General features: G+C 36.8%; 1 protein-coding gene and 1 pseudogene across 5 annotated transcripts in view; both read left to right on the top strand.

The window, feature by feature from the left end:
• SUGCT (succinyl-CoA:glutarate-CoA transferase) overlaps nt 1-27953 on the top strand; it is a 763713-nt gene that overhangs the window by 222604 nt on the left and 513156 nt on the right. The gene's annotated exons all lie outside the window — the stretch shown is intronic.
• Nucleotides 25124-25735, top strand: LOC116877876 (annotated as a pseudogene).

The following is a 27953-nucleotide window of genomic DNA, read 5'->3' on the forward strand; positions in this document are numbered from 1 at the left end:
TGTCAATGTTGATTTCTACTTCTGTGAGTTATCAGTGGGTCCCTGATGATTTCATTTATTTTGGTTTGTTTAGAGTATACCTAGTGGAAAATCTTCAACATTTCTGTTCCAGTACCTTTTACCCTTGTGTTCTTTTCCTTATTTCAAAAACCATTTCGTTGGGTAGCTCAGTCGGTTAAGTGTAGGACTCCTGATTTCTGCCCAGGTCATGATCTCAGGGTCATGAGATTCAGCTCCCCCATTGGGGTCCCCGCTGGGCATGGAGGCTGCTTCAGATTCTTTTTCTCCCTCTGCCCTCCCCCTCGCCCTCTGACATGTGGGGGCTGTCTCTCTCTCTCTCTAAATATATATATATATATATATACATATACATAGTTTATGTATATTATACTTGTATATATCATATATTATAACAAAATATATTTATATATTATAACAATCATTTCATGTGTATAATAATATATCCATTCAAATGGAGGTATGGGAAGAGTAATGGATAATACTTTACACTTTTCATAAGTTACACATTGTTTAAAAAATCTTTGCTTATTTGATAGGTGAAACATACTCATAACTGTGTTGTTTTGTTATATTAATGATTTTGAATGTTTTTTCTCAGCTCTTAAGTACATACTGAACTGACTGTGATTTTCGAGTGTCACACAGTCGGTCCTCTCATTGGCCGGCCACACCCATGGGCAATACCCCTCCCATTTTGCAGTTGTTGCAACTGCTTTTTTCCTCGCTTGTCTCTTAGCTTTGTTTCTGTGTTTAATGTATAAAATGTTATGCTTAGGTATTACATTTAATGATTTTTCTTTGGTGACCTTGCTGTTTTTGTGCTGAAAAAGTATCTTCCATCCAGAAAGGATGTTCCATCCAGACAAGGATTGATTCTCTTTTGTCAAATTTTTATGATTTCCCATGAAAATATTTTAATATTTATTTCCCCCTTTTTAAAAATAAACCAGTTATGTTCCAATTTCTTTGAATGTATTACTAGATTTATTTTGGGATTCAATATAGTATTTTAATAATAGTGTGTATTTTCTTCCACTATCCTTCCAAGATTCTCCAAGCCTTTACTAGCATTATCTCATTAATTCGTAACACACCCTTGTGGGTTAGGTAATAACTGTGATCAGAGTCCCAAGGCTGTTTTTAGAAAATCTCCAGAACAAATAAGGCTTAATTTTGTCAACAAAACATTTATAAGCCGTCTTTAATGACTGCCCGACCTCACATTTAGATTTTGGGCTAAAAGCATAGTTCTATTTAATGACAGCTTTGCCAACTTTTGTTTTCTGACTTCATTTTTTTAGTCTGTGGAAAATTTGCTAATCTCATACATCTTTCTTAAATGATGTAAGGTGGATTATGATTGAACAAATAGAGATTTTAATTCTAGACTAGTGGTTCTTGACTTTACATTAGAATTGTCTGAGAAGCTTTTTAGAAAATATTAGTACTCAAATTTCACCCCCAGAAATGACTGCTTAATTGTTCTGCGGTGGGACTGAATATTAAGAGTTATTAAAAAGCTCTGCAGGTGATTCTAATCTGTAGCCAAATAATGGTTTTCTTTTTGACATCAGCGGTTCTCAGAGTATGGTCCTCAAACTTGCTGCATCACCTGGGAATTTGTTAGAAATGTAAATTTTCAGGCCACATCTCAGGTCTGTTGAATCAGAAACTCTGGGTTAGGGCCTAGCAATCTGTGTGTGAGTGTGTGTGTGTATGTGTGTGTGTGTGCATTAACTTTTTGTTATGAGATAATTGTAGATTCACATGCAATTGGGAGAAATAATATAGAGATCCATTTTTAGCAGTTTAACGTACATTGGAACATGTGTTTGGTTAAATGAAACTTTATGTGTCCTACCATCAGAGTCAAGATACAACAAGAATCTGTGTTTTCTCAAGCCTCCAGATAATTCTAATGCAGCTAAAACTTGAGAAAAATCACATAGTAATAATAATAATAATAAAATTAAAAAATTACAAGAGCAGGAACAGAGAGTCGAACTACTCAAAGTCCCTAACAGACCACTTGGATAAATAGGTCTCACCAGGGAGCTTGACAGAAATGCAGAATCTCAGGGTCCATCTCAGACCTAATGAATGAGAGTCTACATTGTACCTTGATACCCAGGTGATTTGTGTATACATTGAAGATGAAGGGTATGTGACAAATGGGTAAAACAAAAACATCTCGAACAAAAAACTCAGTTTTCTGAAATTGGGCTTAGATGTTTATTTTTGTAGTAAATAACTCTTGTAGTCAAGATAAAATCAATTTTTTAAAAATATTTTATTTATTTATTTGAGAGAGAGTGAGAAAGAGAGCATGAGTTTGAGCAGGGGAAGGAAGAGGGAGAGAATCTCCAGTGGATTCCATGCTCAGTGCAGAGCCTGATGCAGGGCTTGATCCATGACCTTGAGATCATGACCTGAGCTGAAATTGATTGTCAACCTACTGAGCCACTCTGGTGCCCCAATAAAATCAATTTTTAGGCCAAACTAATATCAGTTTTTCTCCTTTATAGCCTAGTCATTTCAAGATTCTATTATGCTGTTACTTTTATCTGATGGAGTTGGATTTTTTTTTACCACATATGATATAAAATTTGAGATTTTTACATTAATTAGTCTTAATATTATAACATCTTACATATGAGAAATACGACAGCCATCATCATCTTCATCAATATCAAACATGAATGTGTCTGAACCTTTTCCCCCCATCTCTCTCTCCCTCTCTCTCTCCTTTTTCCCCCCACTTCAGTCACTTCTGATAAAATTGAAGATTCTGGGTTTGTCTCAGGTTCCTTTTGTAGCTCTTTTGATGATTATCACTATTTTGTGTTTTCATTTTTATGCTATTTGTTTTAAGAAACAAATTGTCTGAGAAAATATTTTAAGGAAAACCTGCTACATTGAGGAAAACAAGTGGGGGTAGGGAACCCTATTAATAATAGGCCATCATTTTAGGCAATTTTCCAACTTCCTCTGCCTTGCTCCCCACCTAAGAGTAAATGAGGATGTTTGTAGTTTTTCCTGGTCTCCTCCCTCTCTTCTTCCACACTATATAAGGTGCCAGAGATTAATCAGTGAGCAAGATATGACTCTGTTTCTTAAGGAGCTGATATTCTGTTGGGGAAAAGTAAAACCAATCACAATATTGTGAAGAAAGTATGAGAGGAACATCAACAAGAGAGTCCTCAGGAAAAGTGTTGCTCAATAGTGTTTCATAGAAGTGCATCCATTCAGGCTGAATGTAGAAGGCTGAATAAGAATTTGCTAGGCAGATTTATCAGCAAGAAGTCAGCAGGAAGTAAATCCAGGCCTGATAGCTTAAATCCAGGTACTGCATGTGACAGGGTAGGCAGAAGGGAAAGAAAGGATGGAGAGGCACACAGAGTGGGAAACTATTACCTCTTTACATGGCCAAAGGGACAAGAGGGAAACAGAGGTCCCAGAGCCCAGTGTGAGCTGAAACTCTGGAGGATGGGCCTCCTGGTTGAAGATGCAGTAGTGGAGGCAACAGGCTACTTCCAGAGATACACAGTGCCTAAGCTGGGAGGGAGCTGCTAAGAAATCCCTCCGTCTCTTCCTCTTCCCATTAGTGCCTCCCATTGGTCAAATCTAATTAAAAGTCAGCTGGCAAGGGAACTGGGCCCTGCACCATACAGTCAGTGTCAAGAATACTGAGCAGGACAGAGCCCACTGAGAATGGATGGAGGTTGGACAAAGTAAAATAGTCAGGAGATAAGATGGAAATGGCGATTTCAGGGAAAAGGAACATTATGTGCTGATGCACAGAAGTGCAAAAGGTTGGCAACTCAGGAATAACAAGGAGCACAGGAGGCAAGGAATGTGAAAGGAGAGTAGTAACAGATGTGGATGGATAAATATTAATAATAGCCAGTATTTTTGGTCCCAGGCACTTAGCTAAATACTTTGTATAATTTGTTCCATTCTGTCCTCACATGGTTAGGAAGTTGGCCATGCCATGTACAGCTATGACTCGTGTCCACAAATACGTATGCATTTTCTTTTTATGTTGACTCAGATTTGGCTGTGAACTTATAACCCATCTTTGTAAATTGTATCTCAGTCATTATTTTGGTGCTTAAACTCTCCATTAAGTTTCATGGAGAGATTTGCATGGTGCCCAGATAAATAAGGAGGAATCTAATTTCCAGGCCACTGATCCTGCTGACCTCATCCTTGTTACTTCCCTGGATTCTCATCTAGGGACATGAAGCATCTTGGTGGAGGTTATGGGTCCCAGAGGGAGTCCAGTCTCTTCATAGATTCTTTCTTCATCATCATTCCTGATGTGATAATTTGTGTCAGATGTTTTGGTAAGAGTTTTAGGAGGTATGTTTTACTTTGTTCCTTTTACAGACAAGGTTATACTTAAAGACTTTTTGATTTGTATTAATCATAATCTATGATAACTTTTTAAAAATATTTTTGTTACCTGTTCTACTTTGGGGAATTAACAGTTTATGCTCCTTGAAGACTATGACATGCTCCATTTTACCATCATGCTTTTTTCTTTTCTCTTAGAGAGAGAGAGAGAGAGAGAGAGAGTTGGGAGGGGCAAGAAGGAGAATTTTAAGCAGAATCCACACCCAGTGCCTAACCTGATGCAGGAACTGATCTCATGACCCTGAGATCATGAGCTGAGCTGAAATCAGTAGTTGAATGCCTAACTGGCTGAGCCATCCAGGTGCCCCACTGCCAACCCTTTAGAGCAGGGGTTGGGCAAACTTTTTTGGTAAAGGACTACATAGTAATTTAGGCTTTGCAAGCCATGAGGCAAAATTGAGGGTATTCTGTGAGAACTTATATACTAAGAGAGAAAACAAATTTTCACAAAATTTTGATTGGTTAAATAAGAAATAAAATCAGTATAATTTTTTGATAAAAAAGATTTGCTAATGAAAATAATGGAATTTGGGGGGTAATATTTACATTTAATTAGGGGTGCAGAGTTAGTGCTCTCTATCACCAGAATTGGTTGCAAATATTTTTCCCTTAATGTTGATCTGTAGTAAGAATTTACGTATTTCATCTTCGAAATGTTTTTTGTTCACAGAGAAATGTGCTGCCAAGTAGTGATGTCAATCCACCGGCAGCTGATTTTAATCGAGCATATTCTTTGCCTGGACAGCATTTATAGAATTTAGTAGATTTTTCTCCCAGTACTCTTCTTTTATATGTTGTGATATTGCAGATTAATCACCTAAAATTGAAAGTCAGGTGGAAGGTCCTCAATTGCACAGTTAAATGGATTTTGAAATATTGGAAATGTCCTTTGCGATTGCCTGGGAGTCTGAAAAACACTGCTGTAGTTTGCTCTCTGAAAACATATCCACTGCAAGTTTGTGTGGGAACGGGACTCTCACTTTTTGTTTTAACTTTTGCCAGAATGGAAAATACAGAAAGCGGGCTGACGGTACTTGTGATTCAAACATTAGTTGTCAACGAAATGACTTTATCACCATAAAAGGTTTGCATGTTAGTTCGTTTTGCCTTATAATTCTGGGTTGAATTCGTTAAGAAGCATTATCGGTTCTGCAGGAAAATCTCATTTCCAAAGCTGTTCAGTGTTCATTTATAGTGGTTGAGGGTGGTTCTTCTTATTCAGAAAAGACTCATTCTTGACCCTCAGCTTAAAAAAAAATCATAGTCAGACTTGACCATTGTTAAGTCATAATACAGCTGTGTAGGAGAGTGGGTCAGGCTATTCAGCTTCTATGTTTTTTAAAGATTTTTTTAATTTACTTAGAGAGACAGGGTGAGTGCAAGCATGCAGGAAGGGCAGAGAGGAAGGGAGAGGTAGAGAATCTCAAGCAGACTCCGTGTTGAGCATGGAGTCCAATGTGCGGCTCAGTCTCACAGCCCTGAGATCAAGATCTGAGCCAAATTCAAGGCAGTTGCCTAACTGACTAAGCCACCCAGGCGCCCCTGCTCAGCTTCTGTTTTTGAGAAAACTGCATGAGACTAATGATGGTTAAGGCTATCAGAGCAAATGAAAATCACCATTAACACTGCAGGTCGAATGTCATTTGATAGATTGAAATGTTTTCCTCAGTTGTACCTGCTATCAATAATACAATGATTAAGCCCTTGGCTTTAAACACCCGGCATTTTTACAAAGCTCAGCCAGCTTGGCCAACTAAGTCTCTTTTACTCCACACATAATTTTTACCACCCTAAGTTGTAACACATCCTAGCAGATTCCACTTAATAGCTTAAGTTGTATTAAATTAATGCTTTTTCAACTTCTTTGGAAATATTCTTGTTTGTAGTTGTGCCATGCAGCCTATTCATAGAGGCTAAGTTTTCAGTCACTTCAAAATCAGCAAAATTGACTCTTTTTATAAAGAACAACTGAGCAGTATCCATAACATCTGTCAATTCATCAAAGCCAAGGAAAACCACTCAAAATAATTTGCCTCATTTTTAAGTTGACTATTGATATTGCTCCCAATGTCTTCAACTCTTTGAACAACTGTTCTTACCAAAAGACTAATAATCCTAAACAAGTTTATTTTCTTTGGACACATTGCTCCAGCTGCTGCAATCAAACACAATTTAATTAGCTCACCATTGGTAAAAGGCTTTCCTTGCTTGGCTAACACGTGAGCCACTCAGAAACTGACTGTGGTTGCAGTCTCATTTTTATTATTTTATACTTCTGTGAAGAAATTCTGTGATGAGTTATTCTGTTTTGAATTTTATGATTTTTCTGACCACTGCTTTTCCTAGGAGTTGGAATACTGTGATGAGCACTTAATCGTGTCTATTGTATTCTTTTTGCATGGATCGAATATCACTGAATGATAAACAAAATACTTCCTTATCTAATTTAATAAAAAAATTGTCCATGTTCCAGTGTGTGCTTAAAATATGGCACATTTCTCCTCTTGTTTTGACATGATGGATATGCATTGGTGATAAAAGATTGTGGTAAGGTAATACATTTGAAATGCTGTTGAGTTACAGCTTCATCACTGTGATTTGTAGTGTGCCAGGCAAGTGTGCAAAGCCATGAGAGTGAGAGTGTCACGTGGGGTCATTGTCACCACCACTTGTTTTGTAGTGCAAAGGCAGCCGTGGATGTGAACAGATGAGTGTGGCTGTGTTCTAATAAAAATTTTATTTATGAATCCTGAAAGTGGAATTTCACTTAATTTTTAGCCACTATAAAATATTATTTTTCTTTTGCTTTTTAAAAACCATTTAAATATGTAAAGATAATTCTTAGTTTATGGATTGAACAAAAATGGGTGGAAATTATACTGATTATCATGAGTCACTCAGAATCTTAGAGACACTGAAAAGTACAGATTGGTGCAGCCACTGCATAAGACTTGGCATATAGGGATGCCTGGGTGGCTCAGTTGGTTAAGCTGCTGCCTTTGGCCCAGGTCATGATGCCAGGGTCCTGGGATCAAGTCCCACATCTGGCCCCTTGCTTAGCAGGGAGCCTGCTTCTCTCTCCACTTCTGCCTGCTGCTCTGCCTGCTTGTGCGCTCACTTTCTCTCTCTCTCTGACAAATAAATAAATAAATAAATAAGTAAACTCTTAAAAAAATTATAAATTAGGAATAAATTAGGAATAATAAATTAGGAGAAACTGACTATCTTGTTTAGCATTAAATATCTAGCAGTAGATGCTGAGTAAGTGTTTTTTGAGTAAGTTAATGATAGACTATTTCTGGCATATAAAATATAGCCTATAGTAAGTCTGTTGTATGAATGAAATGAATGAATGATTTATTATGTACCATACACATATATGGGATCAGGTAATTCAAGTGTGAAGGAGGGATAGCAGTTAAGCAAAAGAGTCTATAAGACTCTTTACCATTAGGCATTATCATTAAATCCCTCAAAAGTGTTATGCAGACTCTATCAAATTTCCATTGACATTTTACACAGAACTAGAACAAATAATCCTAAAATTTTTTTTTTGATCCTAAAATTTATATGGATTCACAAAATATCCTGAATAGTCAAAACAACCATGAGAAAGAAGACAAAGCTGGAGGTATTACACTCTTTGATTGATTACAAAGTCTATAAAAACAATATTATGAAGTATAGTAATCAAAACGCTGTGGTATTGTCATAAAAGTAGACATAGAGATCAATGGGACAGAATAAAGAGACCAGAAATAAACCCAAGCATATATAGTCAATTAATTTATGACACAGGAGCCAAGAATAGACAATGGGGAAAGGACAGTTTCTTCAGAAGATGGTTCTGGGAAAACTGGACAGCTACATGCCAAAGAATGTAACTGGACCACTGTCTTACACCTCACACACAAATTAACTCAAAATGGATTAAAGACTTGACTGTTAAGACCAGAAACCATAAAACTCCTAGAAGAAAACATAGGTGGTAAGCTCCTTGACATTGCTCTTGGTGATACTGTTTTGGATCTGACTACAAAGGAAGTGACAACAAGCCAAACTAAATAAATGGGACTATGTCAAACTAAAATCCTTCTGTACAGTGAAGGGAACCACCAACAAAATAAAAAAGCAACCTACTGAATGGAGATGATATTTGCAAATCATGTATCTGTTAAGGGGTTAACATCTAAAATATATAAAGAACTCATATAGCTCAATACCAAAACCACCCAAATGGTCCACTTAAAAAAATGGGTGGAGGACCTGAATAGACATTTTTCCAAAGAAGACACCCAGATGGCCAGCAGACACACGAAAAGATGCTCCACATCACCAATCATCAGGGAAATGCAAAACAAAACCACCATGAGATACTACCTCACACCCATCAGAATGGCTATTTTCAAAAACACAAGCTACAACAAATGTTGGTGAGGATATGGAGAAAAAGGAACCCATATTCATTGTTGGTGAATGTAAATTGGTGCAGCCACTATGGAAAACAGTATGGAAGTTCTTAAAAAAAATTAAAAATAGAACTACCATATGATTCAGCAATTCTATCCTGGGTATTTACCTAAAGAAAACAAAAACAGTAGTTTGAAAAGTTATATACACCTGATGTTTATTGAAGCATTATTTACAATAGCTAAGGTATGGAAACAACCTAAGTGTCCACTGACGGATAAATGGACAAAGAAGATATGGACACACACACACACACGGGAATGTTACTTAGCTATAAAAGAGAATGAAATGTGAAATAATAATGTGAAAAGTGAAATAAGTCAGATGGAGAAGGACACATACCATATGATTTCATTTATATATGGAATCTAAAAAGACAAAAATTAACAAATAAAGCAAAACATAACTCATAGATAAAAAGAATAGATTGGTGGCTGCCAGACAGAAGAGTGTGAGGGATGGATGAAATTGTTGGAGTCAAAAGGTACAAATTTCCAGTTATAAATAAGTTATGGGGCTGTAATGTATAGCATGATGGCTATAGTCAACAATATTGTATTGTAGGTTGAAAGTTGCGAAGAAAGTGAATCTTAAAGACTCTCAGCACACACACAGAAATTGTTTTGTAATTTTGTACAGTGTGGGATGGTAACTAGACTTGCGGTGGTGATCATTTCACAATGTTTACAAATGTGGAATCATTATGTTGCACACCTGAACTAATATGTTGCATGTCAGTTACATTTCAATTAAAACAAGTTATGTAGAGAAAATGAAGAATTTTCAACAAGGGAAGAATTTCAAGCCAAAGAAGGTAGTAGCTAATTGCATTTTCCAGGAGGGTGAACTCAAGTGTATTTTAGCTACTTAATATGCTAGTGTATTTAAATAAAATTCCCCTCACCAACTAATGTGTGCTTTAAGGAGTGTGGTTCGACTCCAGGATCCAGGTAACTGTGATTGCTAGCCAAAGTTGTCTACTTTATGCTACATTTCACACTCTTTTAGATCACATGCAAGTAAAGAACTCAGTCAACTCTTCAGCTCTGGCATGGGGCTGTGTTCCACGGATATGCACTATTGTATCCATCCCGCAGCCTTAACTTGGTGTTCTGTTACTAGAGCAAGATTAAACGTGACATGGCTATGTAAGTACAAGTTTCCTGTTCATTTTTTTTTTTTTCTGCTATAACGGTATATAAGAGAAGGGTTGGTATACTGGCTTTTTCAAAACCTAACTGTTCTGTAGGCAAGGTGCTTCCCCTGACTGAGCCTTGGTTTATTCCTCTGACAAGTTGTAATATGATCTACTTTAGTGCTTGATTATGGAGATTAAATGAGACAATATGTGTCCACTGCTGAACACAGTGCTTGGAGAATGGTAATGGTAGCTATTATTTATATTAAATGACAGATATCATACTTTAATATTTCTTAATATGAGATGACTAGGTGACTGTTGACACTGCATAATACAAGGTCATTATGGGCAGAGTTAAACAGTAACTACTTACAAATGTTGGATAAATGAACTACAGCCTTTTAATATCCACAGGGTAGCCCCTGGGTCTGCTGTACATGTGTGTGCAAGATTTTTTTTAACTACTATTTTCCCTGTATTCTAACTTTTCTTGAAGAGGATTAGCGCAAATTTTGTTGAGATCTGTGGGAAGGGATACTAAGGGTTATAATTAATTAATTAATTAGCTAATTAATTGCTTATTTCCACAGTGCTGAGCACCTACAGTGCGCCAGGCACTGGGTGACAATGAAGAATAAAACATTGTCTCTGCTCCTAAGGAGCTCGTTTGTAGTTGGGAAGACAATCAAGTTAGTGATTGATGCGGTAACAGAGTAAGGGCATGATGTTATGGGCGTGAGTGAAAGGGGCACCTAACTTGGTTTTTGGAGACTAGAAATTTCCCAGAAGAGAAAATCTGAAGCCAGCTGAAGCAGTGATGGGGGCATTGGGCTAGTAGCAGAGGGAGCGGTGAAAGCATCTGGAGAGATTTGTACGAGCCTCATAAACCATGTTATAAAATGCGAACACTATCCTGGGGGCAGGAAGGAGCCTCTGAAAGGTTTTATGTACACAAAGGCATTTGTGTTTAGAAATACAATTTTGTTGGGAGTGCAGAATGAGTAAAGATTGTGGGTAAGAAGACCAGTCAAGAGGCTGTTGCTGTACTCCAGGTGAGAGGAAATGGTGGTTAAGGGGATGGAGAGAAAGCAAACAGCTACAAGACCTGTTAAAGAGTTAGAAGTGATATTACTTGGTTTCTAATTGAAGGTGAGGATATATGAAAGATAGAGGATTTAATCATGATTCCTATGTTTTTTTGCTTTGTCCTCTGGGTGGCCATTCTTTGAGATAGGAAACATGAGAGGAAGAGCAGATTTTATCTGGGGAAATGAGAAAATGATGGGTTCTTTTTTAGACACATTGATTTTTTTCATGCTTATGGGATCTTCAGTTGGAGATCCTCTCCACCCCAACATCTGCAATTTAGGAAAGGAAACTTAGGAAAGGAAAGGAAAATTTTAGCATTTGTCTGGTTTCCCAGCAGACATTCTAGTCAATTTTTTGAGATACCAGCAAAGTACAGGCACCTCACACCACAAAAAAGAGAGAGAAAATTAGAAAAATTTAGAAAGAATTACTTAAACTTCAGCATGCTTTTGAATTTTATGCTATCTTAAAAAGTAAAATTTTATTTTGTTGTTTAGTGTTGTTTTTATTTGAATAGTAAAGACGTTGAAAACTGGAGATAACAGATTTGTGAATCTTTGGTGTAAAGATGCTAATTAAAGTGACTGAGTGGATGAGATTATCTAGGGAGGGAATCAAGAACAGTAGTTTTCTTTCCTGACTGTACACTGGAATCCTTTGGGGAACTTTAAAAAAATTCTGATGCCTGAGACCTGTCCCTAGACACTCTGACTTTACTGATCCAGGGTCACCTGGGTCAAGGTTTGAGAAGCTCTAGCTTAGAGGGAGAAGAGATCCCGGTAAAGATCATGGAAGACCGTGACACTTAAGAGTCAGGTCAGAAAGGAAACTAAGACAGGTGGGCTGACTCAGAGTCCAGGGAAACAATACTCTTCAGGGTCATTAGGTGTAGCTGCTTCATATGAGCTTGATTCAGATGATTGAGTTCAAAGAATAACCAAACAACTGATCAACTGATCAATCATCGTAATCCTCCAAGGTCTCCCACCCTGCCAACTAAAGTAGCCCTGCTGGGATGTGTAGGATGAAAATGGCTGCTCTGGTTAAAGACTTGGGTACTAAGTCTGCTGCTAGAGAAGGGAGCTTGGCAAAGGCATTCATGCATGTATCTGTCTTCAGTGTGTGTGTGTGTGTGTGTGTGTGTGTGTGTGTGTATCTTTTTCCGCTGTAGTACTATATAGCTGTAAGTATTAATGATTATATCCAACACAGAGGGAAAGTTGAGAGTGGAAGCTTAGGTCTGGAAGAGATAATATAGTTTTTAAAAAATTGAGATATAATTCATACTATAAAATTAATCCTTTAAAAATGTATGATTCACTGTTTTTTTAGTATATTCACAAGTTTGTATAACTTACTACCATCTAATTCCACAAAAAAATATAGTTTTGACCTATGTGATAGGATAAGAATTTGCATTTAGTCATTTTATTTGTAAAATGTGACTTAATCTAATAGTATATGAAAATAGTTCTATTTTAAAAATTACAAAGTGAAATGCAATCACCAAAAAACAAACCAAAAAAACTCAACCCATTAAAAAAAAAAAAACTGCTGGCATTGAGATATTTACTAAAAGTATATCAATTCACTAAACAACACACACACACAAAATCCCTTATTTAAAAAAAAACAAAACAAACTATTGGGGTTCCTGGGTGGCTCAGTTTGTTAAACATCTGACTCTTGATTTGGGCACAAGTCTACGATCTCAGGCTGGTGAGTGTGAGCCCTGTGACAGGCTCTGCACTGTGTGTAGAGCCTGCTTAAGATCCTATCTCTCTCCCTCTCCCCCCCCCCCCCCATACCCATTTCTTTTTTCAAAAAAAAAAAAAAAAAAAAAGCAAAAAACCAAAACCCCAAACTGTTTTACTTCCATACAATGAAACCCAACATCATTTGCCATAAATAGGAAGGTAAGAGTAAAAATAAATATAATGGAAATTAAGATAATAAGATTTAACTAAGGTAAGGATATTTATTTTCAGTGTCTCTCAGATCTCTCCTGTTACATCCAGTTACCTCCATCACTGCTGTGTCCCCCATCATCCCTCAGAATACTGTAGCTTCTCATTTTCCCCTGCTTTCACTCTTGCCTCACAAGCATTGAAGACCCAGTTCTAAACTTAGCCTTCCTGGCTCGCATGATCTCTCCTTGCTTCCCTGCCCTTGTTCATCTCCCACCATTCTCTTCCATCTTCACTGCACTCCATGTACACTGCCTGCTCATTTCTTCACATGAGTCACTCTTCTTTCCACCTCCAAGTCTTTCTTCCTGACATTTTCCATCTCCCTGGAACATGCTCTGGCCTCCTCTCTTGGCCTCATAAACTCCCACTAGTCATTTAGTCACCTGCTCAGGAAGTCTTTCCTGACCACATTCTTCCGGCCCTTGCCTACCGAGTCAGATCTCCCTTTGTAAGACTTTATATGTATGTGTTGTTTTTTGTGATTATTGTGTAATGTTCATTATCTGTCTTAATGGGTCATAAATTCAGTAAGGGCAAGGGCTGGATCTGTTTGGCTTATTCTTGTATTCCCCTCACAGAGCATGTTGTTTGGCACATAGTAGGTTCACAGTGTATTTCATCTTGAAAGAAATGAATGAATAAGTAAGCGAATGGGTCCATTGTCCTTGACTGCTTGTGTTCTGAGCTCCGTGTTCTGTCTTACTCTCTCTTCGCTGGATGCTTCTCTTCCACTGAGCTGATAGGATGATGGCATTAATTTGTCATCTTCTGCTGTCGTCTGAAGTTCAGACTCGAAGGACAGAGTATGCTCATTGGCTACATATCCATAGCTGACATTAATATCGATTCTGATTTACCACTGCTCAGAACTAGGCAATCATAAAATTGAAGAAAATCCATTTTCCTATAATGTATGGATCCCCCAATTTGCCAATTTTCAAATTCATCTGGAGACCTTTTTGAAATGTAAATTCCTCTTCGTGGGAGATTGGTGGGGTTCTCTGAACTCTACCTGCTCCTCCCTGCCAGTATATTGTTCTCACGTTGCCTGACTTGAAGGATCAAGACTGATTTTCCCCCAGAGGGGTAATTGTTAAGCCTCTGTGTATGAAGTTGATTGCTCTCTATGTGGCTGGGGCTACAGGAAGAACTGCACATCGGAATCCTCATCTGCAGGGGTTCTTTTCACCATGCTTAGGACGAGCGTAGAGTGTAGAATGAGAAAGGGAGAGAGAGAGAATGCAGGGACGTGAAGGTATACCTAAAGGTTAACGGTGGTTATCTCAGTTGTAAGATTTGGGGTAATTTTCATTTTTTCTTTTGCTTCTCAGTGTTTTCTAAACATTTGTACAATTTGTGTATATTACTTTTTAATAAGAAAACCGTGTTTTTATAAAGCACCTCAGTTATAATTTGCATCTGTGCAAAAATGTGAACACAACATGATTTAAACCAACAAATAATAAGCTCAGTGCTAATTTATTGAGTACCTGCCCTCTGTGAAACACGTCATCTTAAGTAACTCCTAGTAACATTGTGCAACATTTATTGTTATTATTATTATTATTATTTTACAGATGAATAAACTGATGCTCAGAGAAGTGACATGACTTGCCCAGAGACTTTTGTAAAATGGCATAGAGCTAGATAGTCTCAACTCAGAAGGCCATAAATGTTTCTTTTATGCTAATTGTTTCATCATTACGAACATTCGTAAAAAAATGCCAGAAAAGAAGAATCCATTTTGACCAAGTTCTCAGCTGTGACTTATTCAATTTGCATTCTCTCTCTCTCTTTCAATTGCTTGAAAACAGTTTATTGCTATATAAGTACTCAGTAATGTTGCTTGGTTACTTTTCGTCACTCCCGAAGTTAAATACAGGGCAGGATGAGCCGGGAACTCTTATTTTATGCTTTGCATTCAGCGCTTTGTTTGATTTGTTATTTTGATTTCTCCTACAGCTTGTGAGCATACAGACAGTAGGCAGTGATGCCAGTGAGGAAAGACTAAGAAAGGTTATTGTACAAAAAAAGTCAGTTATTAACCTTCAGGAATGGAGGTGTGGAGTCAGAGGAAGACAAAACATGATTTCCTAGGCACTTCAAGTTTCTAAAGTAGTTTAAAAAAATGTAGATAATGAATTCATTATATTTTGTTTTCTCTTCTCCTGCTGAGTATGTTTGAGAACTTGACAAAATATTACACATTGCTTAAAAACATTATTAAGAAATCTTAGCTACGCACCAGAGATTCACTAAACTTAATATTTTTAGAAGATATTTTCAGTCGTGAAAGACTTGGTATTGTTTCCTTAGTACCATAATCATCACTGCTCGGAGTAACATTCAGCATTGTACTGATATTCAGAAAGATTATTAACAAAGCTTCCATTTCATTTCCTGAGGTATGGGAAGAAAAGAATCTTTTGATTTTCTCCTCCCTAATTTAAAAATCATGTTCACAGGAAATTCTTTATAATTCTTTTAAATAAACAGGAAACATAATTATTTGCTTGGGGGTGTATATATGTGTGTGTTAAAAATAGTATAGGTTGAGGAATACAATGTGTTTTTCAAAAAGAAAAAAAAATCAGGATTGTGTAACATGCTTCAAATGAGATCCAGGGTTGTGTGTGTGTGTTTTTGACATGGTCTTACTGGCTTAAGGTTTTTTTTTTTAAGTTTTGTTTTTGAATTTTATTTTTCTGACACTTCCTGTTTTCTTATAAGTCCAGCAATGGAATTAGAGTTGAAGAGCTGGTGGATTCACATGGAGACAGTTTTTGTAACATCATCTGTCAGGTGTCTGCTTCTTCTTATTAGTCATCTGGCATTTTGAAGACCGATTAAGGCCATTACAAAATGTACTGAAGATCATGGACCAATCTTTAGTTAATTAATGTTCACAAAGCACTGTGCAATTGATTAATAAAACTGGCTGTTGAAACATACGGAATGGGTAACTCTTTTTATATTTTTCTCTTATTTCCACACCAAATGCATGAATCTAATTTTTTTTTTTAAAAAACGTGCCCTAGCTGATCTTAAACACTTTTCTTTTGAGCTCTTCCTATGTTATTTACCATTCTTATAGGGATAGCTTTCACAGTTTTGCTTCTTCTGATTTTCCTGGTACATGTATATTCCTGATGGATATAGATTTTTCTCAGCTGGAAAACACTATTCAAATATTATTTTCATTCTTAATAGAATTAATTTTTGATATCAATGGAAAAAATCTGTAAAATTATTCAGGTCACTAAACCAACATCTATATAAACTTTGAAAGATAAAATTAAAGATCACAGGGAATGCTTTCTAAGAAAAAAGACTATTCCATGAAGAATGTTTATTTACAAGAAAAGGTACTATTTGTTATAAAACACTGCAATAGACGTGACTCTAAGGAGCAGATACATCATGAATCAAATAATTGTAAAAGATTCAATGCAAGTAAGTTAGGTATGCTGTCCTCTAGGAATTCATAATCTCAAATCCGTATTGATTCTTCATAAAAATAAGTTGTAGCACAAATTTATATAGACAGAGGATTATTAGTTTGCAAAAGCCAACTCTAAGAGTAAAAATTTATACTGTATGTAAAAATTATATCATGTGGATTAAGTGTATGTCTTAGCAGTAATTATTACTAAACAGTTTCAGAGAATTCATAGTTGAAAATTCTATCAGTGAAACACAAAGGAATAAAACTGTGATAGTATGAATTCCTAGATGATGTGATTTGAAGTTAAAAAATCCCATTTTTGTCTCCTTTTACTTTGTATGCAGAAGTTAAATGATTCTAGAAATAACAGGTATTTAATTCTGTGGTTTTCCACTTCGCTATGATAGAGTAGGATTTATACCAAATTTAGATCAGTGAAAGGTAACCCTAAAGTTTATAGATTTTATCCCTGAACAGCATTATAAGATTTTAAAATAACTTTTAAGTTAATAATACCCTCACAATCTGCAGATATTAATTTCTAATGTGAGAATTGTTCATTGGATGAATATGTATTCTTGAAGAAGGAATAAAATACAAAGACGTCCTCATATTTAAATCAGGAAGATACTGAGTGTCCGTGGATGTCAGTCTGTCTATATGTGTGTATTTCTGATTGTCCTTGATGTTGGAAGTTGAATGCAAATTTATTTTTGTAAGTCACAGAGGAGAGAGACAAGTGATTTACCTGTGATTGACTCATCCTGTTTGTGGCAAATCACTTTTGGAAAATATTTTCAGGGGTTTTGACAAGATAACTGGTTTTAATAGGAATGAGTCAATGACGGCAGTAATAGAAATCTGTGAGGATGTTTCAAATATTCTGTAGATAAAAAGTATATGCAAATTGAATTCATTATCATAAAGAGTTCACATAGGTAGGTACAAAATAGCTATATTAATTTTTTCTTTTTATGTCTGCTGTTTATTGGCACATATACCTAGGTTCCCTTTTGTATCTGGTCAAATACAAAAATGTACTGGTAAATTAAAAAAAAATTATGTTTTGCTGTGAAGTAAGACTTGAAGCCTCTGAGATACATTGCACCATATTAGAGAGGCACGCTGCTACTGTATAAACCATAAGACAAAACACTGATCAAATGTGCTGGGTACTTTCCCGGGCAAGTTTATACAGGAAAAGACTTAGGAAAGTGGGATATTAATCAATTTAGCCTTGAGCAAAGGCTATTTCTAAGTCGAGGATGAGGAAGATCAACAATTACAGTTTGAATTAATATTTATATAGTGATATCTGCTTGTATTTTCTGATTCAGCCTTCAAAGTGACCACCTGATGTAGGTGTTGTTATCTTACCTTACAATGAGGAAACTGAGAGTCAGAGATACTGCCTTCAATTACAGGTGAGCAAGTGAGTTTAACTCAAGTCTTCTGGCTCCATATTCTTTACATTTCTTTCCTTCAAGTGGAGACAGAGGCAAAGTGTTAGTTCAGGGGGGTCAGCACACAATGTTATGGGAAAGACAAGACCTGAAAGCCTTAAAGAAAAGGCAAAACCTAGATGTGTGGAACTAGGGATGTCACACACTGCATGAATGATCCATTAAGTGGATTCAGCCTGCAGATGAGTTTGCTATGACTAGTCTGGTGTTTTCTTTTTTTTTAAAGTCTGGATTTGAATGCTTTACGTTTCTACCTAAGCATTTCCTGGTTGTCTCCGTCTCCACTACTCTCCCATCGAACTGCACTCACTTATAATAACTGCTCAGACTCTGATGTTCTTTGAATGCACAGTCCTGAGTGGAATGAGTCACATGAACAAGAACATGGAAGAAAAGATGAAGGTGAAGGTAGAGTACAATTCATCTGGCCTGAGCATAGGTTTTTATCCAGAGAACTTCAGCAGGAAGTTGTTAAGGACCAGATTATCGATGCTGTATTTCCCTTTACATCCCCAACTGCCCCTGCCTCTTCCGTGAAATCTAGTTTGGATGAGTTGTCCACATCCAAGTGAGTAAGAATTATATTGTGGTCTATGAGGCTGAGTTCTTGGAAAGGAGGTCCTGAAATTTCAAACTTAATTGAGGTGGGTCCTATTTCTTGGGACAGCACTAATGGAGAAGGGTTCACAAAGCTGTCTTCTGAACTTGCAAAAAGAATCATGGTAAGTGAGGTAAGGTCCTGAGTGTTGCTCTGAACATTGGCTGATGTTACTAGTACACTTTTAAGGGACACTGGAAGCAGGTTGTTTTATTGATAAGTTTTTTAAGGGTCAGAGGAAGAGTAGAAAGGTGCAATCAGGTTGGTGTTTTTTGTTTTTGTTTTGCGCAAATGTATAAGATTGTCTCCTGGGATACCTAATTAAGGCAAGCCCCTTTGATTGGATACTTTGTGGAGGGCATTGCTTCTTTTCTTCCAATAGACTTTTGAGTCTTTGGAGGGGAAATAAGGTTATGAGAAATGACTTATGTATATCTGTATTTATATCTATATCTGGATTTTGATATCATGGACTTCTTTTCCACCTCAGGGACTTTGCACATGCTTTATTTCCTGAATGTAATGTTCTCCAATGGAGAAGATGGAGCTGATTTGTTTTTATCCTTGAAATTCTTTACCTATCAGCACAACTATCCCTCCTTTGAGAGATTGTCTCTCACCCATCTAAAAAGTAATTTCCTGTCCTAGACATATCTAGAAAATTCCTTCCACTTTTATTCTCTTCTTTATCTGTTGTTAATTTTCACCACGGCATTAATCAATTTATAATTATTTTGTCTACTTACATATTTGTAATAACATACCTCATAGTAATGTACCCCACAGTATCTTCATAGAATGTAAATTTTGTAAGGACAGGGATTACGAATTTAGAATCTAGTTCCACAACAGACTGGATCCTCAAATAAGTATTTGCAAATGAATAGATAGTTGGAATACAGCTGAAGAAAAAAAAATATGATGGATATTGGTAGGAAAATATACAACAGATTCCCATGTCAGGTGGAGGGTGTGTAAGATGCTTTTCTGGTGTGTATTGTAACAGGAATTTAATGTGTAATACCAACAGGGGATCTTATACATATATATCTGATGGAAGTTTCATACTGCTGATGTAGAATATTGAATAATTCTTTAAAAATTATATAATGAATAAATTTTGAGTATAAAAAATTTAAATGACTGAAAAGGCTGTAAAGAGAGAGTAAAACTTTTTCTTCCCCCAATTCCATTTTCAGTAAATCACTATTAATACATTCTTAAATATTTTTCTAGAAATTTTATGTGTATATATCTGTCATTGGTTTTATTTATCTTTTTAGATGGTGAACTAGTTATCTACTTGTTATCTAAACCATTTTTATTATAGTAGAAGTATGGTTCTGCCATTTGCAATTTTCTGGATATTTTTTCATGTGAACCTATAAATCTTATTTAGTTAGGGTGGTGCCTGGGTGGCTTAGTCAGTTAGGTGTCTGACTCTTGGTTTTCCGCTGAAGTCATGGTCTCAGGGTTGGGGGATCAAGCCCACTGCAGGTCTCTGTGCTCAGCGCAGCCTGTCTGTTCCTCTCCCTTTCTCCCTCCCCCTTTGTCCCTCCCCCAGTTTGTATGCACATTCCCTCTCAAGCAGATAAATAACATCTTTAAAAAATCTAGTTTATATATTTATAGCCACTTCATTTCAGTATTATATAAAACTTGGTTTCTGTAGCTCCATTTTCTCCCTATTCCTTTTTGCTGTGATTTTTGTACAAATCTTATCTTTATAATTGTATATCCATCAACATGGACTTATAATTATTACTTTATGCAGATATCTTTTAAGCCAGGAGGAGAAAAGAAGAGTTACAAATGAAGATACATTTATGCTGTTTTTTATATTTGCTTATATAGTTGACTTACTGGTGTTCTTTATTTCTTTATATGATTCCGAGTTACTCTCCAATGTCCTGTCATTTCAGTTTGAAGCACTCTTTAGTATTTTCTGAATTTTCTCATTTTTTGTCTTTTTTTTCAAATTTTATTTTTATTTATTTTTTCAGTGTTCCAAAATTCATTGTTTATTCACCACACCCAGTGCTCCCATGCAATATGTGCCCTGCACAATACCCACCACCAGACTCACCCCCAGCCCCCCCAAAACCCTCAGTTTGTTTCTCAGAGTCCACAGTCTCTCATGGTTTGTCTTCCCCTCCAATTTCCCCCAGCTCACTTCTCTTCTCCGTCTCCCAGTGTCTACCATGTTATTCCTTATGCGCCACACGTAAGTGAAACCATATGATAATTGACTCTCTCTGCTTGGCTTATTTCACTCAGCCAGTCCCGTCCATGTTGATACAAAAGTTGGGTATTCATCCTTTCTGATGGAGGCATAATAGTCCATTGTATATATGGACTATTATGGACTATTATATCTTCTTTGTTGTATGTTATTATATACATATATATATGTATGTATATAATAGTCCATTGTATATATGGACTATTATGGACTATTATATCTTCTTTGTTGTATGTTATTATATCTTCATTGTATATATGGACTATATATGGACTATTATATCTTCTTTATCCATTCGTCCGTTGAAGGGCATCTTGGTTCTTTCCACAGTTTGGCAACTGTGGCCATTGCTGCTATGAACATTGGGGTACAGATAGCCCTTCTTTTCATTACATCTGTATCTTGGAGGTAAATACCCAGTAGCGCAATTGCAGGGTCATAGGGTAGTTCTATTTTTAATTTCTTAAGGAATCTCCACGCTGTTCTCCAAAGTGGCTGCACCAACTTGCATTCCCACCAACAGTGTAAGAGGGTTCCCCTTTCTCCACTTGTTGTTTCTTGTCTTGTTGATTTTGGCCATTCTAACTGGTGTAAGGTGGTATCTCAATGTGGTTTTGATTTGAATTTCCCTGATGGGTAATGATGATGAACATTTTTTCATGTGTCTGTTAGCCATTTGTATGTCTTCTTTGGGGAAGTGTCTATTCATGTCTTCTGCCCATTTTTTGACATGATTATCTTTTTTGTGTGTGTTGAGTTTGAGTTCTTTATAGATCTTGGATATCAGCCCTTTGTCTGTAGTGTCATTTGTGAATATCTTCTCCCATTCCATGGGTTGCCTCTTTGTTTTGTTGACTGTTTCCTTTGCTGTGCAGAGGCTTTTGATCTTGATGAAGTCCCAAACATTCATTTTCGCTTTTGTTTCCTTTGCCTTGGGAGAAATGTCTTGATAGAAGTTGCTGTGACTGATGTTGAAGAGGTTATTGCCTATGTTCTCCTCTAGACTTTTGATAGATTCCTGCCTCACGTTGAGGTCTTTTATCCATTTGAGTTTATCTTTGTATATGGTATAAGAGAATGGTCGAGTTTCATTCTTCTACACATAGCTGTCCAATTTTCCCAGCACCATTTATTGAAGAGAATATTTTTATTCCACTGTATATTTTTTCCTACTTTGTCAAAGATATTTGACCACTGAGTTGAGGGTCCATATCTGGGCTCTCTACTCTGTTCCACTGGTCTATGGATCTGTTTTTGTGGCAATACCATGCTGTCTTGGTGATCACAGCTTTGTAGTAAAGCTTGAAGTCAGGTAATGTGGTGCCCCCAGTTTTGTTTTTCTTTTTCAACATTTCCTTAGCAACTTAGGGTCTCTTCTGGTTCCATACAAACTTTAGGATTGTTTGCTGCAGCTCTTTGAAAAACGCTGGTGGAATTTTGATTGGAATGGCATTGAAAGTATAGATGGCTCTAAGCAGTATAGACATTTTAACAATGTTTATTCTTCCAATCCATGAGCATGGAATTCTCTTCCATCTTTTTGTGTCTTCTTCGATTTCTTTCATGAGTGTTCTGTAGTTCTTCGAGTACAGATCCTTTACCTCTTTGGTTAGGTTTATTCCCAGCTATCTTACAGTTCTTGGTGCTATAGTAAATGGAATCAATTCTCTAATTTCCCTTTCTATATTTTCATTGTTAGTGTATAAGTAAGGAACTGATTTCTGTACATTGATTTTGTATCCTGCCACATTAATGAATTGCTGTATGAATTCTAGTAGTTTGTGGGTGGAGTCATTTGGGTTTTCCATAGAAAGTATCATGTCATCTGTGAAAAGAGAGAGTTTGACTGCTTCTTTGCCAATTTGAATACCTTTTATTTCTTTTTGTTGTCTGATTGCTATTGCTAGGACTTCTGGCACTATGATGAACAACAGTGGCAGGAATGGACATCCTTGTTCCTGATCTCAAAGGGAAGGCTGTCAGCTTTTCCCCATTGAGGATGATATTCGCTGTGGGTTTTTCATAGATAGATTTTATGAAGTTGAGGAATGTTCCCCTCTATCCCTATACTTTGAATCGTACTAATCAGGAACGGATGCTGAATCTTGTCAAATACTTTTTCTGCATCAATTGAGAGGACCATTTTAAAAATCTTAATTTATCCTTAATATTTGAAGTGTAGTTTTGCCCAATACAGAATTATTGGTTGACATTTTACTTTCTTTTAGCACTATAAATAAGTTATCCCACTGTCTTCTGGCCCCCATAGTTTCTTATGAAAAGTCAACTGTTAATTGTGTTTAGGCTCGCTTCTCTGTTATCAGTCTCTTCTTTTGCTTCTTTCAAGATTCTTTCTTTATCTTTATCTTTTGATTGTTTGATTATGATATGTCTACATCTGGAACTCTTGATTTATCCAACTTGGAGTTCATAGAGCTTCTTGGATGTATAGTTTTTTTTTTTTAATATTTTCATCAAAGATAGGATGTTTTGGCTACTAATTCCTTGAATTTGTTTTGTTTTGTTTTCTTTCTTTCTCTCTCTCTCTTTTTTTCTCTTCTTCATCTCGTCTTTCTCTCTCTTCTCCCCCTCCTTTTTCCTTCTGGATTCCCATTGTGTCCTATTGGTACACTTGATTATGGTCCACAGGTCTCTGAGTGTTTTTAATTTTTTTAAAATTTTTTTTCTCTTTCTGCTATTCTGACTGGGTAATCTGAATTGACCTATCTTCAACTTTGCTTTCTGCTGTCAGTTCAGATTTGCTATTGAGCACTACTAAGTGCATTTTTAATTTATATCATTGTACTTTTCAACTTCAAAATTTCTTTTTAAATTTTATTTTATTATTTTTAAAATTAACATGTAATGTATTATTTGCTTCAGGGGTACAGTTCTGTGAATCATCAGTCTTATACAATTCACAGCACTCACTGTAGCACATACCCTCCCAATGTCCATAACCTAGCCTCCCCCACATCCCCCTGCATCCCTCAGTTTGTTTCCTGAGATTAGGAGTCTCTTATGGTTTGTCTCCCTCCCAGATCCCATCTTGTTTCATTTTTTCCCTCCCTATGCCCCACGACTCCCTACCATGCCTCTTAAATTCCTCATATCAGAGAGATGGTATGATAGTTGTCTTTCTCTGATTGACTTATTTCATTTAGCATAATACCCTCTAGTTCCATCCACAGCTTTGCAAATGGCAAGATTTCATTTTTTTTGATGTCTGCATAGTATTCCCTTTCAACTTTGAAATTTCTATTTTGTTCTTTTTATAATTTCAGTTTCTTTATTGGTATTATTTGGTAAGACATTGCTTTCATACTTTAGTTCAGAAGACATGGTTTCCTTTCATTCCTTGAAGATATCTTAAATAGTTGGTTTAAAATTTTTGTAGTGGGCTGAATGTTGGCTTTGATGATATATTCATGTCCTAAACCTTGAAGCCTGGCTTTCATGGCAGAAGAGTAATTTATGGAAAAATATGTGATTAAATTACAGATCTTGAGAGGTGGAAGATTATCTTGGATTACCTGAGTTAGCTCTAAATGTAATTGCATGCGTCCTTATAAGAGATAGGGAGAGGGAATTTTGAGATACACAAAATAGGAGAAAGTAATGTGAAGATGGAGGCAAGGATTGGAGTGATAGAGCCTTAAGCCAAGGAATGCTGGCAATCATCAGAAGGTGGAAGAGACAAGGAAAGAAATCTTCCCTAGAGACTCTGGATGGAATGTGGTGATGCCTGCACCTCCATTTCAGGCTTCTGATCCCCAGAACCACATGAGAATAAATTTACATTGTTTAAACCTACCAAGTTCATGATAACTTGTTATGGCAGTCATAGGAAACTAATCAAATCTGTCCAGTAAGTCCAATTGTTGGCCTTCTTCAGGAACAGTTTCTGTAGACTGCTTTTTTCCATGTTAATGGCCATAAATTTTGTTTCTTTGCATATTTCACATTTTTGTTGTTGTTAAAAGTTACACATTTAATATAATATTATGTGGCAGGTTTGACTTTTGCTGTGTCTTGGGGATGATGCATGTCAGGCCCAGAGTGCTGATGTCAGCATGGCTCCCGGGTTGGTGACTGGGTTCTTGCTTTCAACCTTCTAGCTGCTTGCATCTCTAACAATGTGACTGGAACTGTACTTAAGGCATTGGTGGGTCTTGGTCTCATCCATTTGGATCTCAGCCCAGACACTGTGCAGAGGAGATGGCATTTCATCCTCACCCCATCAACTAGTCTGGTGATTTTATAGTGAGATGCTGCTCTTCACAGTGATGTGCATGCTATCAGCCACACAAGTCTATACTATCTTGACTGTCCATCTCTTTGCATTCTCACACCTACAACCTGTAGAAACATATTTTAGCATATAATTTTGAAAATGTATCACAGACATTTGATGACCTCCCAGCAAGATTTGGTTATAGACTCCCAGCTGATGGTTTAAATGGTTTTTTGATTAACTCAAAACCAGAAAATGCCTGTGAACCTATAATGGCTCCACCACTGAAAGACAATTCATCTGGTGCTTTCATTGTGTTGATTAGAAGACTTGATTGTACTTTTGATGTAAAGGTTTTAAATTCACAGAGAACAGGATACAAAGCAGCCAGTTCACAATGTTGACTCTGATGACCTCATTAGCATTGGATCCAATTACACTGATGTACTAAATAAAATGGACATTCCATCTGTCTTTACTGGGAAAGTATCAGCTAATTCCCTGAAAGACAAATTCACATATGAAAAAAGGTGCCACATCATCTTAGTCCTAGAATTTAGTCTTCGTTTGGAATACTACCTAATCCCCTTGTTTCTCATAGTGAACATCTATCTGTCTCATCTTGATAGTCGTTTTCATTAAGTAGTAAATTAATGTTAAATATATTTTAAAAAATAGTATGGTTGGTTCTAGAAATCCTTGTATTGAGTGAGAGGAGCCTTACATAAGGGAGTACATATTGTATGAGTCAATTTATATGGTTGAGTCTGGAAAAGGTAAAGATAATCTGGGTAGAAAAATCAGAGCAGTGGTTACTTCTGTGGGGCTAGGAAAGGGTGAGAGATTTACTGAGAAGAGTATGAGGGACCTTTTGGGGGGGATTTAGGTTTCACAAGTTTCTGTATACTTAAATTTTGTGCATTTTGTTGTATAGAAATTTTACCTAAGGAAAAGAAAAACTAAAAAAAATGTTAAACTCTAAGTAATTATACATCTGCTAAAGTGGAGGGACAGATACTGATGATCTGCAACCTACTTTGAAGTGCACTGTAAAAGAATGAAGAGAAAAAGAGATGTATTGATGGGTTGATAGAGGGATGGATGGGTATGTGATAAAAATGCAGTGTAATGTTAATTGTAGATACTAGGTAGTGGATATATGGGAATCATATACTTTCTTCAAACTCTTCTCCATATATGAAAGTTTTCATGTTAAAATGTAAATAAAGAATAGTCTGAGGACTTGAAAAAAATATTATGTGGCAAATCTGGAAATCAGATTCTTCTCTCTCTTCGGGGTTTTTTGTTGCTGTTAGCCTAATGATTTTTCTGAGCTAAATCTGTAAAGTCTGTATTCTTCATTGTGTGTGACCTCTGTTAGCGGGGTGATCAGTTAATGATTGGACAGAGATTTGCATAAATGCCTGGAACCAATAAGTTTCCCAGTTTCTGCCAAGGGTCTCCCTATGTGTGCTGGGACATATATCTTTCACACTCAGCCAGGCAGTTGACAACTCTGCCTTCTGCTTTACTTCCTGCTTGCGCAGAGCTTCAAGGTCAGTCACAGCTGAGAACAAGGGTCTTCTCAGCTCTTTTCTGAGCATGTGCACAGCCCTGGTAAAGCGAACAGCCCCATAACTGTCAATGGACCTTTTAGATTTCAGGAATATTTTGATGCTTTTCAAAGCTCCTTATGGACATTTCTTTCATTCCCCAGATTTCCCTTGATAGGCTTTTTGCTTAGTCTTTTGTTTGTCCCAATTGTTAACCACTGCAGTGATGCTTAAACATCTAACAAATGCCTCCGGAGACAAGGCTGTTCACACTGAGGGAACTCCAAGTCAGAGTCAGGTGGAAAGAAGCCTTCCATAAATGGTCCTCTTGTTGTGATGAGCACTGCGTAATGTATGCAGTTCTTGAATCACTATCTTGTCCACCTGAAACTAATACAACACTGTATGTTAACTATATTGGAATTAAAATTTTAAAAAAGTTAATAAAAAAGTGTTCAAAATGGGGTCTTCCAGGTAGGTCAAATACTGATAATTATCTGGTAATGAGACTTTGGAAGTTCTAACCCCATTCTGTATCCTCTAGTGGCTGCGAGACTCCTGGTTTTCACTGTGATAAGCAGACTATTGATTTTCAAGGCTCCTGTGTACCTGGGAGCTGGGGGATGGGAACAGGTCAAGTTAAAATGCCATAAATCTCACTGTTCTTACTGTGATTTAGGTGTTTTTCTGAAATAAATGCTCTCTGGATTGCCGTAAGCCTTCGGTTAATTTTCAGAGTCCTAAAAAAATTTTTTTTTCAGAGTCTTGAAAAAGTTGTTATCGACCATTTTTGCCAATGATTTTATTGTTAGGTGGAGGAGAGGATTTTGTGGGTCTTTAGTCTTCCTTCTTTCCTTCATTTATTTATTTTAATGTGACTCCAACATGTGGTTTTTGAATAAAGTGTGGTTTTTTATTATTTTTTTTAAGATTTTTTATTTATTATTATTTATTTGACACAGAGAGAGAGAGAGATCACAAGTAGACAGAGAGGCAGGCAGAGAGAGAGGGGGAAGCAGGCTCCCTGCCAAGCAGAGAGCCCTATGCGGGGCTCGATCCCAGGACCTTGAGACCATAACCTGAGCCGAAGGCAGAGGCTTAACCCACTGAGCCACCCACGTGCCTCAAGTGTGGTTTTTTAAAAAAAAAAAGATTATTTATTTATTTATTTGACAGAGGGAGACAGTGAGACAGGGAACACAAGTAGGGGGAGTGGGAGAGGATGAAGCAGGCTCCTTGCTGAGCGGGAATCCTGATGGCGGGGCTGGATCCCAGGACCCTGGGATCATGACTTGAGCTGAAGGCAAATGC

Source organism: Lontra canadensis, unplaced genomic scaffold, assembly GCF_010015895.1.
Source record: "Lontra canadensis isolate GAN:19392208 unplaced genomic scaffold, GSC_riverotter_1.0 scaffold54, whole genome shotgun sequence".
NCBI classification, from domain to species: Eukaryota; Metazoa; Chordata; class Mammalia; order Carnivora; family Mustelidae; genus Lontra; species Lontra canadensis.